Raw genomic sequence first — 19444 nt, 5'->3', positions numbered from 1 at the left:
TTAAGAAGCTGCAAAGAGTTGAACGTGTGGATGCACAGGAAGTCTGGGATTCTCTTGAACTAACTCTTCAAACACAATCAACAAAATGAAATGAAAGCACACACCATGGGTTATTCCAAATATACAGAGCTCTAAGGTTGCTTGCATAGTCTGACAGTGACGGAATTTGAAGGGGAAATTGGCAGCTGGAGAGAAACAGGTAATAAAAATAATCTACTGCTGCTGCTGCTGCTGCTAAGTCACTTCAGTCGTGTCCGACTCTGTGCAACCCCATAGACAGCAGCCCACCAGGCTCCCCCTTCCCTGGGATTCTCCAGGCAAGAACACTGGAGTGGGTTGCCATTTCCTTCTCCAAGGCATGAAAGTGAAAAGCGAAAGTGAAGTCACCCAGTCGTGTCCGACTCTTAGCGACCCCATGGACTGCAGCCCACCAGGCTTCTCTGTCCATGGGATTTTCCAGGCAAGAGTACTGGAGTGGGGTGCCATTGCCTTCTCTAATAAAATAATGTAACTGAATTCTTAAACGGCAGTTTCTAATTTTTAAAATGTAAATATGGGTGTCCATTTTCTCAACTAAATTGAAGAGGTTACCTAAAAGGTCCTCTTTAGCATTACTACCCTGAAAATATAATACTAAAGACAACATAGAAAATACTGCTCTTGAAAATTATGAGAAGAGGTTATAGGGAGGATTTTACAACAAAAAGTTACAACAGGAAGACGGAAACATAAGCAGGATACGGTAAGATGCCACAGGAGAGCAATCTTCCCTTCTCTCATGCTCACATACTCTGGGGCTCATCAGGGCTGGAAGCAGACAGTATCGGGTTTGGTGCTCAACAAGGACACATATTGCAAGCAAAAGGTGGCTCAGTAGTGAAGAACTTGCCTGCCAATGCTGGAGATGCAGGAGATGCGAGTTGGATCCCTGGGTCAGGAAGATCCCCAGAAGAGGAAATGGCAACCCACTCCAGTTGTCTTGACTGGGAAATCACATGGACAGAGGAGCTTGAAGGGTTACAGTCCATGGAGTTGCAAAGAGTCAGACAAGACTGAACCTCTGAACATACGGTTTAGTGACTTTAAATTTATGTGGTCCTTAAATAGAAATAGATACAAAATGGAACATGGAAATAGATACAAAAATGACATTTTATTGTGCAAAAGTCTGCATGCTGACCCAAATTAAATAAAGTTATTGGGCTTTTATTCAAACAGATGACCTCCAAGAGAAAGTCCAGCAGGGAGAGAATATACTGTGTATACTAAGGCAAAAGCAGCCTCTCTGAAAGCCAAAGGTGTGGCATGTCAGTGAGCTGCCCCAGGGAGCAGAGTTCAGCCCTTCGAAAGGGAGGCTGAGAAGTGTCTTGGGCCCCTCACCAGGCAGGCCCCACAAAGTCAGGCCTGTGCTGCCACCGCAATCTCTCCTTCCCAACCAGATGATTTTCCAAATGCTCTGAGAAAACATGCCCAGGTAGCTTTAGAGTCTCTGGGCTCTGCAGTTAAATGAAAACACTGTTAATAACCCAGGAGTGTGATAAAGGGGTGAGTGAAGATACATGGAAATTTAGAGCTCTTTGAACAAAGGAGGGAGAACCCTGTGATTCCACTTTCTCTGTCTTCTTAGTTCCAAAAAGCATCATCTTCACAAATTCAAGAAACCTCTTCCTCATGCAGTAAAGGAAGTCAGCCTGAGCAAATCATCATCTTTACAGACATTAATCACTCCCCCGCCCTTCTGCCCCTTGAACAAAACATACGTGCCTTCTCCTTTGCTCTGTTAAGTTGTCCTTCTTGAGAACTCCCTTCTTAAAAACAGCTGTTCCATGTCTCTACCATATTTCTGTTTCTCTTCTCTTCTTGACCTTGTAAACAAGCTATTGGCCTGGGATCAAATGGGGAGCACTGAGAAAGCATGAGGAAAGGAGAGGTGCAGAAGTGTTCAGGACACCAAAAAGAAATGGCCAAATAATGATGCCCATGGGAGCCTATGCTAACACCCATAAAGACTCTGACTCCAGAAGGAGCCTAACCATCCCTGCAATGCTGCTTTGCAGATCAGGATCTGATACCCTCCCTTCCCCCTTGCAGATTGTAAAACTGGTTAAGAGTCCTCAACACACCATGTGTGATACTAGGAATGTGGATTATGGAACACAAAGAGAGGTGAATTATTCTTTGACATAAAAATGTAATTTTTTTCTCTTTAGTTTTCTAGATACTGGATTAAATTTTCATATTTTTTCCACTTCACTCTGCCAGATATTATCTGGTCAGTGAAGTCTTTATAAAGCATTTAAAATAGTGCAGACTTTGCATGGCAATTTAAACAAATATGCATCCTATGAGACATATATGCCATCAATCAAAATATGTCTTATCATTTTGTTAAGAGTAAGGAGACCTCTTGAAGAAGGCAATGGCACCCTACTCCAGTACTCTTGCCTGGAAAATCCCATGGACGGAGGAGCCTGGTAGGCTGAAGACCATGGGGTCGTGAAGAGTCACACACGACTGAGCGACTTCACTTTCACTTTTCCCTTTCATGCATTGGAGAAGGAAATGGCAACCCACTCCAGTGTTCTTGCCTGGAGAATCCCAGGGACAGGGGAGCCTGGTGGGCCACCGTCTATGGGGTCACACAGAGTCGGACACGACTGAAGCGACTTGGCGGCGGCAGCAAGGAGACCTCTAAGAATCTCAAAGCATTTTGTGATTATCACATTTTGAGAAGGGGACTAAAAAGATAATCTGAACAGCTAACATCAGAATTCTTCTTCAGGAGTAAACTATCTGCTTGGGAAAATCCCTCAATAAGCTGTGACTGGGAGATGATGAAACCCAAAGGACCCAGGAGCTAAGGTAGAAAAGGAGACATAAAGTTGCTCTTCAGGTGATGAAGGAGAAAGAAGAAAAGAAAACCAAAGGAGGACAGAGAAGCCAGGATGATGGCCTGAGACAGGGCAGGCAGAGATGATGAAACTAGTGAGAAATAATCTCCTATGGTAGGGAGGGTATGGGGGGGACTCTTTAGAAGAAAATGAATAAATTCAACTTGATGTATTCACTTAATATTATGATGTAAGTCCCTCCTGTGTCCCCAAAAGCCTCAAAGAAAGTGTATTGAATATGCCTTGGATTTTTTTTTCCTTTTGGTCGAAGTCAAAGAATGGATCCTATCCCATGTCACATTCTGAGGTGCTGGGGGTTAGGATTTCAGTAAAGGAAATTGATGAGGGAAAATAATTCTGCTTCAACGCATTGTTTCATGCAACATTGTACATGACTTTTAAATGCATATACAGAGTGAAAGACACCAGTCTCACAAGGCTATATAGTGTGTAATTCCATTCAATGATATTCTGGAAAAGCAAAACTGAAAGTACAAACAAAAGATCAGAGGTTGCAAGAAGTCGAAGGTGAGGAAGGTTACCCATTCTGCTAACCAGAAATGGGTAGCACACGGTAATTTTAGGGAACAGGGGGCATGGAGACCATTTGGTAACTTGATTATGGTGGTGTTTACATGACTCTTTGCATTTGGCAAAACTTACAGAACAGTAGACCAAATAATGAATATTCCTGCATGTGAATCAAAAATTAATTTTAAAAACTTGGGTTCCAAATTAGAAAAAGAAATGGTTTTAATTTAACAATCTGTCAATTTAGAGAAAGACCCACCTGTGGAGCAAATAGATGAGGTGTGGTTTGCCCCATGATAGCTCAGTTGGTAAAGAATCCACCTGCAGTGCAGGAGACCCTGGTTTGATTCCTGGGTTGGGAAGATCCCCTGGAGAAGGGATAGGCTACCCACTCCAGTATTCTTGGGCTTCCCTGGTGGCTCAGCTGCTAAAGCAACAACTGGTAAAGCCTGCAATGTGGGAGACCTGGGTTTGATCCCTGGGTTGGGAAGATCCCCTGGAGAAGGGAAAGGCTATCCATTCCAGCATTCTGATCTGGAGAATTCCATGGACTGTATAGTCCATGGGGTTGCAAAGAGTTGGATGCGACTGAGCAACTTTCATGTTCAGGCATGACCTTTCCACATCATTTTCATCTCTTCTCCTCAAACTGAAGAAATCATTATTAAGAAACAAGGTTCATTTTCTCTTTTCAGGGTTTCCTCCTAACACGAATTCTACTCAGAAAGTCAAGGTGTAGCTGTTTCCATAGGTTGGTCTCCATGGTGGGCTGGGAGCATGCATCCTGACTCTCACAGTCAGGAGAAAGGAACCACTGTCTGAAATCCTGAGCCTCAACTTCTGCTCTTCACCAAGGGGTGGGGCTCTGATTCCTGCTCTCTAGTTCCAGCTGCTCCCTTCTCCTTGTATCCTTTTTCCCCAAACTCCATAAATCGAGAAACTGTAGCTTTCCCATGCTCTTCCACACAGGGGAATCTGTTGTTTTGGTCATATTTATAGAAGGCAATGGCAGCCCACTCCGGTATTCTTGCCTGGAAAATCCCATGGATGGAGGAGCCTGGTGGGCTGTAGTCCATGGGGTCGCTGAGAGTCAGACATGACTGAGCAACTTCACTTTCACTTTTCACTTTCATGCATTGGAGAAGGAAATGGCAACCCACTCTAGTGTTCTTGCCTGGAGAATCCCAGGGATGGGGGAGCCTGGTGGGCTGCCGTCTATGGGGTTGCATAGAGTCGGACACGACTGAAGTGACTTAGCTTGGCTTATAGTCACGGTTATTTCTAGTAAATCATTTTCTGTTCATTCAAAGCATTGATAGGGCCATCTTTTATTTACATTTATTCATTTATACCTTGTCTACTTCCAAAAAGGTTCTGGGTGAAGTTGCTCAGTTGTGTCCGACTCTTTGCGACCCCGTGGACTGTAGCCCACCAGGCTCCTCCGTCCATGGGATTCTCCAGGCAAGAATACTGGAGTGGGTTGCCATTTCCTTCTCCAGGGGATCTTCCTGACCCAGGGATCGAACCCAGGTCTCCCACATTGCAGGCAGATGCTTTAACCTCTGAGCCATCTGGGAAGCCCAGCTTAGTTTGATTTCATTAAATAAACATTTACTGAGTTCCTACTACATGCTAGGGGGCTGGGGATATGGGATGAAATCATAGTCCCTGCTCTCGAGATCCCCACAGACTAATTAAAGGACAAATGAGAGCACAGATGGAGAAGGCAATGGCACCCCACTCCAGTACTCTTGCCTGGAAAATCCCATGGATGGAGGAGCCTGGTAGGCTGAAGTCCATGGGGTCGCTAGAGTCGGACATGACTGAGCAACTTCACTTTCACTTTTCACTTTTCTGCATTGGAGAAGGAAATGGCAACCCACTCCAGTGTTCTTGCCTGGAGAATCCCAGGCACGGCGGAGCCTGGTGGGCTGCCGTCTATGGGATTGCACAGAGTCGCACACGACTGAAGTGACTTAGCAGCATGGTCATAATACAGTGCAGTAAGGGTCCCGGCAGAGGAAGACACGGGCTGCTCCAGAACCTCAGAAAGTGAAAGTTGCTCAGTCATGTCCAACACTTTGTGACCTGATGGACTATACAGTCCATGAAATTCTCCAGGCCAGAATACTGGAGTGGGTAGCCAATCCCTTCTCCAGGGGATCTTCTCAACACAGGGATCGAACCCAGGTCTTCCATACCAGCTGAGCCACCACTCAGGGAAGGAGTGTAAATGCCTGCTTGGGAATCAGCAAAGGCTTCAGAGAGTTGGATCTTGAAATGTGAGCTGGAGTTAACCAAGAAGAGTGAAAGGGGGTGCAGAAAGGGTTGAAGTTGTTCTATATGGCTGGGACATATGTGGGACAAAGGAGGGAGAGGTTGCTGGGGAAAAAGGCAGAAACCCATCATGAAAGGCCTTATGCCTCTGTGAAGGAGTTGATCCAACAAGCAGGGGCATGGCGAGGTCAGATACAGAAAGGCCTCTCTGGCGGCTCTGTGGAGAACAGGTTGGTCCAAATGAACCTGGAGGCTTGGAAACTGGGGGACACATTTCTATAGCATTTCAGGTAAGAGAAAGTGAGTGGACCTACACAGATTCAGGAGATAAAGAAAAGACAGATTAAAGGCACAGCTGCAATCATTTGTACACTGTACTGAACAAGCCTGGGTGACATTCATCCACTTTAGCTGGATCTAAATCTACTTATTGATCTAAATACAATAAGTAGCTATTACATGGACAGTTCTCCCTTTTGATAGGAATGCACATTTTTCATTGTTATGTTAGGTCCTCATTTTCTATTTTGGAAAATAATTGTTTAATATGAATGTGAGCTTTTTATATATGTAAAAAGTTTAACAGAATTATTCTGGGTAATGGAATATTGCACGTAAAGATTTACACACTTCAAATAGAAGTGCATTAGACATGTTAATATGCCTAAATGCACAAAAGGAATTTAAATATGACGATTAATTCATCACCTGTTGACAAATAGCATTTTATACGTAATGTTAGAGGAAAAATATTTTTCATGAAATGGCCAGTTCTAATAAATATGCCAAATGTGCTTGTAAATTAAAGGTGATAATGTTAGGCAGCACGTTATAAACCCTCTGAATTCAATCTACTCAAAGTGCTGTGAGTGCAAAAGAGAAGGGTAATAACACAGTGACAGAAGAAAGAGCTACAGCTAACTTAAGGGGGAGACGTTCCAGGTCTGAAGGCAAAGACACATGCATGGTTCACCTCACCTGTTTTGCTTTCCTGATGCTGTAATTAATTTTCAGGAGGACATCACAAAACATGTGTTCCTGGGTAAAGCCCTAAATTCTCGGGCTTTATCACAGGCTGGGATAAAGGGTTTCTTTAGTCAGTGGCATTTTTCCTTTTAAGAGCAAGTTTCTGTTTTACAAACTAGGAGGGACTTCCCTGGTGGTCCACTGGTTAAGAATCTGCCTGCAAATGCAGGGGACATGGATCTGATCCCTGGTCCCAGAAGATTCTACATGCTGCCCGGCAACTAAGAGCTGGAGAGCCACAACGACTGAAGCTCGTACCTTGCAACAAGAGAAGCCACCTCAATGAGAACCCCTTGCACTTAGAGAAACCCCTTGCAATTAAAGAAAGCCCGTGTGCAGCAACAAAGACCTGTTTTACAGCTTAGTAAAATAAATACATAAATACAAACTTTAAAAATAATACATTTATTTAAAAAATAAAATTAGGTATAACTTCAAACATCTCTATATTTGAGAGAATTTTTTGATTATTAGTTGCTTTTAGCTGCTGCTGCTGCTGCTAAGTTGCTTCAGTCGTGTCCGACTCTGTGCGACCCCATAGACGGCAGCCCACCAAGCTCCGCTGTCCCTGGATTCTCCAGGCAAGAACACTGGAGTGGGTTGCCATTTCCTTCTCCAATGTAGAAAAGTGAAAAGTGAAAGTGAAGTTGCTCAGTCATGTCCGACTCTTAGCGACCCCATAGACTGCAGCCTACCGGGCTCTTCCATCCATGGGATTTTCCAGGCAAGAGTACTGGAGTGGGGTGCCATTGCCTTCTCCTGCTTTTAGCTAGTGATTAATAAATCTAATAAACAAACCAATAAAACTGGTTCCTGGGCTATTTTTCTTTTTGAAACAAAGGACTTGCCATACACTGTTATGACCATTACGAGACCAAGTATACAATGCATAAACTATCACTATGAAATGGAGTTCAAAAAAAAAAAAGGCGGGGGAGGGAAATTAAGCAGTGTTTTAATGTGAGCAGGTGACCTATTCTTTGATGTTAAGCTCACTACGTTTTCTTTTAAAATTCTTCACTGGAAGAACTTTAAAAAGATCTCTAACTCATCTTTTCTCTCTTCAGCTTCACAGAATTAAATTTGTTTAAAAGTTTATAATACACGAAGTTTGCTAGGATTTATCTGGATTTTTTTAAAAGAAAAATTTCTACTACCCAGCAGAAGTTATATATACCCTTTTATATCCACAAGACAGGATAATTGGTTTTTCATAACAATAATCATAAAGTATAGTAAGATTTTTCAGAATTAAAAAAATTTTTTTTCTTTTCTTTTGGAATTGAAGGATAGTTGATTTACATTGATGCAAGTGTACAGCAAAGTAATTCAGATATAGATAAGATAGATGACAGATGGATATCAGGGAATCTTTTTCAAATTCTTTTCCATTTTATGTTATTACATGATATTGAATATAGTTCCCTGTGCTATACAGTTCTTACTGTTAATCTATTTTTAATATGGTACTATGCATATGCCTTTTCATACTGTCCATGGGGTTCTCAAGGCAAGAATACTGAAGTGGTTTGCCATTGCCTTCTCCAGTGGACCACAGTCTGTCAGATCTCTCCACAATGACCCATCTGTCTTGGGTGGCCCTACCTGGCATGGCTCATAGTTTCATTGAGTTAGACAAGGCTGTGGTCCATGTGATCAGTTTGATTAGTTTTCAGTGATTGTGGTTTTCATTCTATCTGCCTTCAGTCAGGTAAGAGGCTTATGGAAGCTTCCTGATGGGAGAGACTGACTGTAGGGGAAACTGGGTCTTGTTCTGATGGGTGGGGCCAGGCTCAGTAAATCTTTAATCCAATCTTCTGTTGATGGGTGGGGCTGTGTTCCCTCCCTGTTGTTTGACCTGAGACCAAACTATCGTGGGGGTAATGAAGATAATAGCCACCTCTTTCAAAAGGTCTTATGCATGCACTGCCACACTAAGTGTCCATGACCCAGTGGCATCACCGACTCGATGGACGTGAGTTTGAGCAAGCTCCAGGAGTTGGTGATCGACAGTGAAGCCTGGCGTGCTGTAGTCCATGGAGTCTCGAAGAGTCGGACACTTGCCATTCCCAACCTTCTAATTTTTCCTCCCTGATCCTTCCTCCATCAGATCAGATCAGTCGCTCAGTCGTGTCCGACTCTTTCCGACCCAATGAATTGCAGCACGCCAGGCCTCCCTGTCCATCACCAACTCCCGGAGTTCACTCTGACTCACGTCCATCGAGTAAGTGATGCCATCCAGCCATCTCATCCTCTGTCGTCCCCTTCTCCTCCTGCCCCCAATCCCTCTCAGCATCAGAGTCTTTTCCAATGAGTCAACTCTTCACATGAGGTGGCCAAAGTACTGGAGTTTCAGCTTCAGCATCATTCCTTCCAAAGAAATCCCAGGGCTGATCTCCTTCAGAATGGACTGGTTGGATCTCCTTGCAGTCCCTTTCTCAAGACTCTCAAGAGTCTTCTCCAACACCACAGTTCAAAAGCATCAATTCTTCAGTGCTCAACCTTCTTCACAGTCCAACTCTCACATCCATACATGACCACAAGAAAAATCATAGCCTTGACTAGATGGACCTTTGTTGGCAAAGTAATGTCTCTGCTTTTCAACATGCTATCTAGGTTGGTCATAACTTTTCTTCTGAGGAGTAAGAGTCTTAATTTCATGGCTGCAGTCACCACCTGTAGTGATTTTGGAGCCCAGAAAAATGAAGTCTGACACTGTTTCCACTGTTTCCCCATCTATTTCCCATGAAGTGATAGGACTGGAGGCCGTGATCTTCGTTTTCTGAATGTTGAGCTTGAAACCAACTTTTTCACTCTCCACTTTCACCTTATCAAGAGGCTTTTTAGTTCCTCTTCACTTTCTGCCATAAGGGTGGTGTCATCTGCATATCTGAGGTTATTGATATTTCTCCCGGCAATCTTGATTCCAGCTTGTGTTTCTTCCAGTCCAGCGTTTCTCATGATGTACTCTGCATATAAGTTAAATAAACAGGGTGACAATATACAGGCCTGATGTACTCCTTTTCCTATTTGGAACCAGGCTGTTGTTCCATGTCCAGTTCTAACTGTTGCTTCCTGATCTGCATACAAATTTCTCAAGAGGTAGATCAGGTGGTCTGGTATTCCCACCTCTTTCAGAATTTTCCACAGTTTATTGTGATCCACACAGTCAAAGGCTTTGGCATAGTCAATAAAGGAGAAATAGATGTTTTTCTGGAACTCTCTTGCTTTTTCTATGATCCAGCGGATGTTGGCAATTTGATCTCTGGTTCCTCTGCCTTTTCTAGAACCAGCTTGAACATCAGGAAGTTCATGGTTCACATATTGCTGAAGCCTGGCTTGGAGAATTTTGAGCATTACTTTACTAGCATGTGAGATGAGTGCAATTGTGCGGTAGTTTGAGCATTCTTTGGCATTGCCTTTCTTGGGATTGGAATGAAAACTGACTTTTTCCAGTCCTGTGGCCATGGCTGAGTTTTCCAAATTTGCTGGCATATTGAGTGCAGCACTTTCACAGCATCATCTTTCAGGATTTGGAATAGCTCAACTGGAATTCTATCACCTCCACTAGCTTTGTTCATAGTGATGCTTTCTAAGGCCCACTTGACTTCACATTCCAGGATGTCTGGCTCTAGGTGAGTGATCACACCATTGTGATTATCTGGGTCGTGAAGATCTTTTTTGTACAGTTCTTCTGTGTATTCTTGCCACCTCTTCTTAATATCTTCTGCTTCTGTTAGGTCCATACCATTTCTGTCCTTTATCGAGCCCATCTTTGCATGAAATATTCCTTTGGTATCTCTGATTTTCTTGAAGAGATCTCTAGTCTTTCCCATTCTGTTGTTTTCCTCTATTTCTTTGCATTGATCACTGAAGAAGGCTTTCTTATCTCTTCTTGCTACTCTTTGGAACTCTGCTTTCAGATGTTTATATCTTTCTTTTTCTCCTTTGCTTTTTGCTTCTCTTCTTTTCACAGCTATTTGTAAGGCCTCCTCAGACAGCCATTTTGCTTTTCTGCATTTCTTTTCCATGGGGATGGTCTTGATCCCTGTCTCCTGTACAATGTCACGAACCTCATTCCGTAGCTCATCAGGCACTCTATCTATCAGATCTAGGCCCTTAAATCTATTTCTCACTTCCACTGTATAATCATAAGGGATTTGATTTAGGTTATACCTGAATGGTCTAGTGGTTTTCCCTACTTTCTTCAATTTAAGTCTGAATTTGGCAATAAGGAGTTCATGGTCTGAGCCACAGTCAGCTCCTGGTTTTGTTTTTGCTGACAGTATAGAGCTTCTCCATCTTTGGCTGCAAAGAATATAATAAATCTGATTTTGGTGTTGACCATCTGGTGATGTCCATGTGTAGAGTCTTCTCTTGTGCTGTTGGAAGAGGCTGTTTGTTATGACCAGTGCATTTTCTTAGCAAAACTCTATTAGTCTTTGCCCTGCTTCATTCCGTATTCCAAGGCCAAATTTGCCTGTTACTTCAGGTGTTTCTTGACTTCCTACTTTTGCATTCCAGTCCCCTATAATGTAAAGGACATCTTTTTTGGGTGTTAGTTCTAAAAGGTCTTGTAGGTCTTCATAGAACCATTCAACTTCAGCTTATTCAGCGTTACTGGTTGGGGCATAGACTTGGATTACTGTGATATTGAATGGTTTGCCTTGGAAACGAACAGAGATCATTCTGTTGTTTTTGAGATTGCATCCAAGTACTGCATTTCGGACTCTTTTGTTGACCATGATGGCTACTCCATTTCTTTTGAGGGATTCCTGCCCGCAGTAATAGATATAATGGTCATCTGAGTTAAATTCACCCATTCCAGTCCATTTGAGTTTGCTGATTCCTAGAATGTCGACATTCACTCTTGCCATCTCTTGTTTGACCACTTCCAATTTGCCTTGATTCATGGACCTGACATTCCAGGTTCCTATGCAATATTGCTCTTTACAGCATCGGACCTTGCTTCACCAGTCGCATCCACAGCTGGGTATTGTTTTTGCTTTGGCTCCATCCCTTCATTCTTTCTGGAGTTATTTCTCCACTGATCTCCAGTAGCATATTGGGCACCTACTGACATGGGGAGTTTCTCTTTCAGTGTCCTATCATTTTGCCTTTTCATACTGTTCATGGGGTTCTCAAGGCAAGAATACTTGGTTTGCCATTCCCTTCTCCAGTGGACCATTCTGTCAGATCTCTCCACCATGACCCGCCCATCTTGGGTTGCCCCACAGGCATGGCTTAGTTTCATTGAGTTAGACAATGCTGTGGTCCTAGTGTGATTAGATTGACTAGTTTTCTGTGAGTATGGTTTCAGTGTGTCTGCCCTCTGATGCCCTCTTGCAACACCTACCAACTTACTTGGGTTTCTCTTATCTTGGGCGTGGGGTATCTCTTCACAGCTGCTCCAGCAAAGCGCAGCCAATGCTCCTTACGTTGGAGAAGGGGTATCTCCTCACAGCCGCCCTTCCTGACCTTCAATGTGGGATAGCTCCTCTAGGCCCTCCTGTGCCCGCGCAGCCACGGTGTGGGGTTGGTCCTCCTGCCCGCCCCCGCTGGCCTCAGGCTTAGGGGGATGGGGTAGCTCCTCCCGCCTGCTGCCCCTGACCTCGGACATGGGGTATCTCCTCCCGGCCGCCGCCCCTGACCTCGGACGTGGGGTAGCTCCTCTCGGCCGTTCCTGCGCAGTCGCAGTCTGGCACTCTTGGCCGCTGCCCCTGACCTCGGACGTGGGGTAACTCCTCTTGGCCACCTCTCTTCGGCATGGGGTCCTCCCGGCTTCCGCCCCTGACTTTGGACCTGGGGTAGCTCCTCTCAGCCGCGCTTTAGCGCCTGTCGCAGCCACCTGCGCTTTCCCTTCCTCCTTAGGTAACCAAAAGTTTGTTTTCTATGTCTATGAGTCTATCCCTGTTTTGTAAACAGCTCATTTGTATCATTTTTTAAGATTCCACGTGTAAGTGATATCATATGATACGTGTCTTTCTCTAACTTACTTCACTTACCATGAAATCGCTCAGTCATGCCCGACTCTTTATGATCCCATGGACTACCTACCAGGCTCCTCCATCCATGAAATTTTCCAGGCAAGAGTACTGGAGTGGATTGCCATTTCCTTCTCCAGGGGATCTTCCCAACCCAGGAATTGAGCCCAGGTCTCCCACATTGCAGCAGACACTTTACTGTCTGAGCTACTAGGGAAGCCAACTTCACTTCGTATGATAATCTCTAGGTGCATCCATGCTGCTGCAAATAGCATTATTTCATTCTTTATATGGCTGAGTAATATTCTATTGTATATATCCTTGTTGTTCAGTTGCTAAGTGGTGTCCGACTCTTTGCAACCCCATGGACTGTGGCACACCAGGATCCTCTATCTTCCAATATCGCCCAAAACTTGCTCAAATTCATATTCATTAAGTAGGTGATACTGTCTAACCATCTCATCCTCTGCTGCCCCCTTCTCCTTCTGCCTTCAATCTTTTCCATCATCAGGGTCTTTTACAGTGAGTCAGCTCTTCCCATCAGGTGGCCAAAGTATGGGAGCTTCGGCTTCAGCATCAGTCCTTTCAATTAATATTCAGGACTGATTTCCTTTAGGATTGACTGGTTTGATCTCCTTGCTATCCAAAGGACTCTCAAGAGTCTTCTCCAACACCACAATTTGAAAGTATCAATTCTTTGGTGCTCAGCCTTCTTTATGGTCCAACTCTCATATCTGTACACGACTACTGGAAAAACTAGAGCTTTGACTATATGGACCTTTGTCAGCAAAGTGATATTTCTGCTTTTTGATGTGCTGTCTAGTTTGTTAGAGCTTTCCTTCCAAGGAGCAAGTGTTTTTTTAATTTCAAGGCTGCAGTCACTGTCTGCAGTGATTTGGAAACCCAGGAAAATAAAATTGTCACTGCTTCAACATTTTCCCCTTCTATTTGCCATGAAGTAATGGGACTGGATGCCATGATCTTAGTTTTTTGAATGTTGAGTTTTAAGCCAGCTTTTTCACTCCCGTCTTTCACTCTCATCAAGAGGTTCCTTAGTTCCCCTTCACTTTCTGCCATTAGAGTGGTATCATCTGCATATCTGAGGTTGTTGGTATTTCTCCTGGAAATCTTGATTCTAGCTGGGGATTCACCCAAACTGGCATTTTGCATGATGTACTCTGTATACAAATAAGCAGGGTGACAATATACAGCCTTGACGTACTCCTGTCCCAATTTTGAACCAGTCCAGTGTTTCATGTCCAATTCTAACTTGCTTCTTGGCCCACATACAGATTTCTCAGGAGACAGGTAAGCTGGTCTGGTATTCTCATCTCTTTAAGAATTTTCCATAGTTTGTTGGGATCCACACAGTCAATGGCTTTAGCATAGTCAGTGCAACAGAAGTAGATGTTTTTCTGGAACTCCCCTGATTTCTCCATGATCCAACAGATGTTGGCAATTTGATCTCTGGTTCCTCTGCCTCAAGCTGTACAAACCCAGCTTGTACATCTGGAAGTTCTTGGTTCATGTACCAAGAAGCTGAAGCCTGATTGAAGGATTTTGAACATTACCTTGCTAGCATGTGAAATGAGCACAATTGTACCTCAACCTAGACATCTCCTACTTGGCCACGTCCAATTTACCTTGATTCATGGACCTAACATTCCAGGTTCCTATGCAATATTGTTCTTTACACCATCGGACTTTAATTTTCACCACCAGGCACATCCACAACTGAGAGTCGTTTCTACTTTAGCCCAGCCACTTCATTCTTTCTAGAGCTATTAGTAATTGCCCACCACTCTTCCCCAGTAGTATATTGGACACCTTGCAACCTGGAGTGGGGCGGGGGGGGGGGGGGGCGGCATCTTCCAGTGTCATATCTTTTTGCCTTTTCATACCGTTCATGGGGTTCTCACAGCAAGAATCCTGGAGTGGTTTGCCATTTCCTCCTCCAATGGACCACATTTTGTCAGCAGTCTTCACTATGACCTGTCTATACTGCATGGCATGGCACATAGCTTCACTGAGTTATGCAAGTCCCTTCACCATGACTAGGCTGTGATCCATGAAGGGGCATTGTATATATATGCCACGTTTAAGTTGTTTCGATATCTTGGCTGTTGTAAATAGTGCTGCTATTAACATTGGGGTGCATGCATCTTTTCAAATTATAGTTTTCATCTTTTCCAGATATATACCAGGAATGGGATTGCTGGATCATACAGTAAGTCTATTTTTAGTTTTCAAAGGAACCTCCATACTGTTCTCCATAGTGACTGCACCAATTTACATTCCCACCAACAGTGTAGGAGGGTTCCCTTTTCTCCTCACCCTCTTCAGCATTTATTATTTGTAGACTTTTTGAGGATGGCCATTCTGACTGCTGTGAGGTGATATTCATTGTAGTTTTGATTTTCTGCAGAATCTTATAAAACATTAAAGCAATATATTATGGGAGGTACCATTTTAGAGTTAGCATATTTTATCATAATTTGAAAAGTGTCTGAGTATTGAATATATATATCAATGTTATTTTTCAGAACAATTGATTCAACAGGCATGCAAGTAATAAAGTTTGAGCAGCTGGTCAAGGACACATCTGTTAAGTGTGAGAGACTTGATTTGGAATTCCAGTCCTGCTTTTTTATTAACAAGTGATTGCCTCAGTTTCCTCATCTGTAAAACAGGGTTACATTAGTACCTATCCTATAGTGTTGTCATGAGGGTACCAGATCATATAGTGGAGCATTTAGCACAAAAATAGGCACAAGATATACACTCTAAGGGAGTAACTAATATATTATTTTGAGTTTACTGACTATTGTGGGAAGCACATGATTATCAGGCATGTTGTTAGGGAGAAGCTGAGCAAAAATATTCTCCAAAAGGCTCAACACAAGAAGGGTCACTCTGAATTATCAAAGAAAGGAGGGAAAGAGAGAAGGAAGAAATGAAATGCTCATCTCAAGGCCTAAAATAATTAGAAAACAATGGTTGCTCTGAACAAAAGGATAAATTTCTCTAAAGGGAAGAGAGTATTACTTTAATACAGTATTAAAGAAAGCAACAGTCCACATAAACAAGTGTTTTGAAATGAGTCTTTAAAAAAAAGAAACTAAGAAAGGAAATGCCCAGTCCCAAATTCACCTAGAATTGCCAAGGTCACTGCGATTTTGGTGAGGAAAGCATCTGGGGTGTAGAAGGGAGCAGGGCAGGGCTGCTGTGCAATGCAGGTCCAAGGCACCATCCACAAAAGACACTACAGAGAGACTGTCTCCTACTCTCGCTTCAGGCTGTTAAGTGAACAGAAATGGAAGAACCGCTGTCACTATAGCTTTTCACTAGCTTGTTTATTTACCCATCAAGAACCATAAGGACCTTTACTGCATAAAATGCCAAGTGTGGTGGTAATTGACATCAAACGATCCATGTCTACCAACAAATAAAAGACTAAAGTAATAAACATAGAGAGATGAGTGTTTAATGACCTTCAACAAATTTTTATTGTAAGATCCATAACAGTTAACTATATACACTGACATCTCTGGCCTCGAGCAGTCTCCGTTTTCAAAGTCAGAGGAAGAGGCCCAAATCCTGCTTCACTACAGTGGCTCATGAAAACTGGCTCAAAGGTATCAGCCTGGAATGGCTTGCCAAAACTGTTCGGGTCCCTGAGACTCCCATCATGTCCATAAAATTAGAATTTTTCACCTTGAGTGCCACCTCCCACCATACCCTACCCCAACACAATCCATTAACTCCTTCCATAGCAGGATAAAATACTACAGTCAGCAGATACTCTTTCACTTCCCCAAACTAAGATATTCATGCGAAACATAATAAATGCCATCATTCAAGATGCAAGAATGTTTTCTAATACAATAAATGCTTTCTAAATTCTTGTCTATGATAGCTGTTTTGGATACTAAATAGAAAAAAGATGGTTTTAATTTTTTATGTTTTCTAAGATATTAATTAAATTATAATGTTAGTTTAAAAAAATTTTCAGAGGCTATGAATTCAATTGACCATGGCAAAGAAGATTGGTAGAGGAATATCAGTTTAGAGAAGACAAAATCAGCTTGGTACCTCAAAATCTTCAAAATCACTTTTATAATGATGTAAGCTTTGGGCTTAAGCATGACCCTAATTTCTTGTGATTAACAAGTTTCTATAATTCAGGGAAGGAACTCTCCAAACACTGGATAAAACTGAGGTAGAAGTTCAGAGTTCTGGACTTTGACTTTAGTTGTTTTTTTGTTTGCCAGAATAAGATGTTTCTTTAGGAAATGCTCCTTCTAATATGTGCTTCAAAGAGGAGTGGCTGTTTTCTAACAGATCATATGTTCCACATAATGTGGGTCTAGGACCAGCTATCCCACTAAATCTGAGCCAATCATTAAGCAAAGCCCTCTGGTCAGCGTTGGTCCAGGGGATGGCACTTAATCCTAACAGACCAATCAGAGTTCTTTCTGGGCTATTTTTACCTTGAGATAAGGACCAGTCTTAGTGCCTCTTTGCCTCTCTGGGACTGAAATGAAAAGTAGGCGTCTACTAGATACAGGTTAATAGGTCCAAATCATGTAAAAGAAACTGGTTTTCAGTAAAAGATGAAGATACTGACATTCAGAAAATAGCAGAGCAGGATAAGGAATGCAAATAGAAGATGCTGGTAACATCCCAATCACTGGATCCAGCTGCTCTCCTCCTTGTAATCTGATTATATTATATTTCCACTGAAATAAAATAATTGTGAAGAGATAAGTTGTTTTATATATTTATTACCTTGTTCTTAATACAACTTATTTAATTGCAAGTGTATATAATTTAATTTTTAATGATTGTTTTGTTTAGCAATGGGCTTCACTGATGGCTCACCAGGTAAAGAATCTGCCTGCAATGCAGGAGATACAGGAGACTCAGGTTCAATCTCTGGGTTGGGAAGATGGCAACCTACTCCAGTATTCTTGCCTCAAAAATCCTGTGGACAGAGGAGCCTGGCAGACTACAGTCCAAAGGGTTGCAAAGAGTCAGACCCTACTGAGAGACTAAACCTGCACGCACTGTTTAACAATCAGCTTGCAAATTCCTATTTAACCATCAGGTCTGATAAGAGATGGATGATGCAAGCACACACCTGGACCTTGGTAATCTTAATTAGCTGAAGTTTTTTTCATACTAAAATTTTAAATTCTTGTATAGTTAGAGCTATCAAAACTTTGTGAGTTTTGCCTTTAGTATTATATTAGGAAAGTTTTCTCTTAATAGAGGATTATAAAAACATTCATATTTTACTCCAGCATCTTCAGCTGTCCATGATAAAATAAAACAAAACAAAAAATCTTTATCTGAAATTCATGTACACATAAAGTATGATTCCCCAGGTGGCTCAGTGGTAAAGAACCTTCCTGCCAATGCAGGAGACATGGGTTTCATCCCTGGATCGGGAAGATCCCCTGGAGAATTGATAGGCCTAGAACAGGATGATCAAATAGTTGGCTTAGAAACCCCATTCGAGAGTTAGAGATAGAGAGGGAACTTTAGGGGGCTTTGGGAGACCACAATAAGATTAATGATCACTGAAGAAAGTAAAGGGAAAATTCTGAAACAATGTGGGCTTGCTTGACTCATAAAGCAAAACAAGTCACTTACTATCAAAGTCAGACTGGCTTGCTTAACCAGAAAATCAAGCTAACTTGCTTAGCAACAAAACCATGCAACAGATGCATAGGACATGTCCCAAGAACAATAAAACAATGGTGGCATGAGACCTACATCCTTCCCAGTGAGCTCAGTAAGTTAATAACCCCCAAGACATGCTCTTTGGCTCTTCAGGCATATTCGTGGCACAATGCCTCCAAAACAATAAAGCAATAATAGAAAATAAGGCCTACAACCTGCCCAGTGGTGTCATCAAGTTAATGACCCCCAAAGCATACTCTGTGCATACAAAAAAACAATCATTTGTGCAAAGGTTGACTTTTCAAAATGAAAGACCCTCATTGTACTGAGACCTGAAAATATTTTTCCAAAGTTCTATGACAGTCCTGGGCCTGACCATATAGGGGCAAGAAAACTTCCCCACTCTACCTGGGAGAGGAACTGATGATGGAAACATGACGTCTACTCAAGAAAGAAAAGGATCTTCTCCCTCTCCCCTATCTTCCTCTGATTATAAAAATGTAACCCACTGAGTACCCAGGGCAGTGCAATGCTTACCTGACCACTTGTGAACTTTATAAATATCCTAATAAATCACTTTTCATCTATCAGTTTGCCTCCTGCTGAATTCCTTTCTGCACTGAGGCATAAAGGACTGTGGTGCCAGAGCTCTTTGGAGCCCTGGAAACAACACCTAACAGTTTCAGAAGGAAATGGCAACCCACTCCAATATTCTTGCCTGGAAAACCCCATGGAGAGAGGAGCCTGGCAGGCTATAGTCCATGGGGTTGCAAAAGAGTAGGATACAACTTAGCAACTAAACAACTACAACAATGAGATAAAGACCTAATCTTTTCCTCCTAAATGTTAAAATGTTGTCATAATACCTTTTATTTGAATAAACCATCATAGTTTACCTTTATAATAATCCTGATGAATACTTGGATGTGTTCCCTGGATTTCTGTTCTTGCCCATTGATTTATCTGTATTTTTAAAGACTAGAATCACACTGTTCTAATAAGTGAATCTTTACATTTTTATATCCTTTAAAATATCTCTTTCATTTCTCT

At 42.4% G+C, this 19444-nt stretch overlaps 1 long non-coding RNA gene across 1 annotated transcript in view; it reads left to right on the top strand.

The window, feature by feature from the left end:
- Positions 1-15792, top strand: part of LOC133258164 (uncharacterized) — a 49828-nt gene extending 34036 nt beyond the window's left edge. Inside the window, exons 3-5 of the long non-coding RNA XR_009739839.1 lie at positions 8836-8949; positions 14903-14936; positions 15253-15792. This is a non-coding gene — a long non-coding RNA (uncharacterized LOC133258164). The remainder of the gene's footprint in view (positions 1-8835; positions 8950-14902; positions 14937-15252) is intronic.
- Positions 15793-19444: the final 3652 nt, after the last annotated feature.

This window comes from Bos javanicus, chromosome 2 (genome assembly GCF_032452875.1).
Source record: "Bos javanicus breed banteng chromosome 2, ARS-OSU_banteng_1.0, whole genome shotgun sequence".
In the NCBI taxonomy this organism is placed as follows: Eukaryota; Metazoa; Chordata; class Mammalia; order Artiodactyla; family Bovidae; genus Bos; species Bos javanicus.
This window is presented reverse-complemented; position numbering and strand designations above follow the sequence as displayed.